Here is a 2097-nt window from a genome sequence, read left to right as displayed (position 1 = left end):
TAATACTGAAACCAGATAAACACAGAACAATCTCTACCATTTATGGTGCAATTTATATGCAAAATTTCTTTAAAAATACCTTCAAACTATTCAAAAATAAATCAAAAGATTACCATGGTCAAACTGGTTTATTCGAGAGATGTAGTGCTGGCTCAATATGTCAATATATTTTATAAATTTCTCTAATCTTTTGTTTTTTGATAGAATAGAAATCATTTCAATCCTGTCAAACATCCCATAGAAACTCAGAATATACGAAACACATCTCACCATAATAATATGTATGTCAAGCAGTAGCCTTATCAACCAGTAAAAATGTACTGGGAAAGGAATCTGGGAAATAATCCCATTCAAAACAACGTAAAAATCTCTTGAATTAAACCTGACCAATGATGTGAAAGACCTCTATAATGAAAACTTTATAGATACTGAATAAAATTAAAGAGGACACTAGAAGATGGAAAGACCTTGCATGCTCATGGGATGGCCATACTTCCAAAATCAATCTACAGATTCAATGCAATCCCAAGAAAAATTAAGGGGGAATATTGTCAAAATACATTACATAATGCATGAAAACCCTATAATCCCATTATTCTGTATAATAAGTATTAAGACATTTTTGAAAGCTTTAGATCCAAGCTGGTTTTAGGAACAAAGACAGTCACACACATGCATATGACAAAACTGCAAAATACCAGTCAGACATATGATGTTCTGCCAGTAAACCCAGCTTTGGTGAGCTGGTGCCTGGGATTCATTGTCAAGACAGCTTAGCCTAAATTATTGATCTCAAGTGAGAGACCCATCTTCAAAAATGAGGTCAACAATTGTTCAAGAAATGCATGCAAACACTATATGAAAACACTATATACAAATGGAACATAATTCAGAGTAAAAGCTGTGGCACATACCAGAACATAGATGCCCCAAGGGATTTACACAAAAAGAAATAACCCAGTTGCCAAGAGAGAAATACTATATGATGTTATTTGTACAAGGAGCCTAGAGACAGCAAATTGGAAGCACTAGAAAGCAGCATGGTGGTTGCCAAGGGCTGTGAGAGGGAGAAGTGAAGAGCTGGTATTTATTGAATATAGAATTTCAGTATGAAATGATAAAAGAATTGTGATGCATGGGAATCATAATCCCACAATACAGTGAATGTCCTTCATGCCAATCAAGTATCAACTTAATCAACTTAGATAAAAATGATAGCTTTCATATTATGTATATTTTACAAGAATAATAAAAGTCCTCCATCGCCATAAAGTGATAAGGAGGTTGGGCCCTGTATAGCTGCAACTCGGTAACAGCAATGTTAATCTACTTTGGTGAGTTTCATAATTGTTTCACTGCATTTAGATACCTGTACCTTGAAAATAAAGTAATGTTAAAATGTCTACCAAGGTCTTTTCTGAGGTATCTTGAAATCTCAAAGGAAACTCCTTTGAGTGACTTGGTGTAATGGCGGCAGCTGTTGGTTGTGAGGTGCTGAGAAGAAAGCAGAATCATGGAGAAGCCTGAGTGCTCTGCACAGCACTAACTCCCAGGCAGTACTTAGTTTGATTTCCTTTATAAAACTTTACAGAATGAAATTGTATGCCTATCTGGTTGATTAACCACATGTACTTTCACAAGAAGTCAGCATTAGATGCGTCCTTTGTCCTCAAATGTCTTTTTTTTTAAGGTATGTCACTGAGGCTAGGGTACATGTTACATGAACACGCCCCACCCCCTGCTGCTGTGGTGGCGGCCTGCAACATGCAAGGATTTTTTTTCTTTACTAAATGTTTGTGTCATATTTTTGCTGTCGAGAAATATTTAAATTCATGCTGGCATAAGAATATATGCTCAATGCCTCTTTAGATATTTAGAGTAAAGTTTTGTGTAACAAATATCACTTTATTACTCCTAGGATGGCAAGCCTCCTCGAGACAGAATAAGCAGTAAACAACACAACACTTAGCATTCAAGATTGAGGGAAACAGATTCCAGCTCTGAGTCCCAGACCAATGGAGTGCTAGACAGCATCTTAGAACCTTCAACTGTAACACTGACTAAATAGCACATACCATTCGGGATTACTGTAAAACT

Source organism: Rattus norvegicus, chromosome 1, assembly GCF_021556685.1.
Source record: "Rattus norvegicus strain SHRSP/BbbUtx chromosome 1, alternate assembly SHRSP_T2T, whole genome shotgun sequence".
NCBI classification, from domain to species: Eukaryota; Metazoa; Chordata; class Mammalia; order Rodentia; family Muridae; genus Rattus; species Rattus norvegicus.
The sequence above is the reverse complement of the archived record's forward strand: the minus strand, read 5'-3'. Positions refer to the sequence as shown.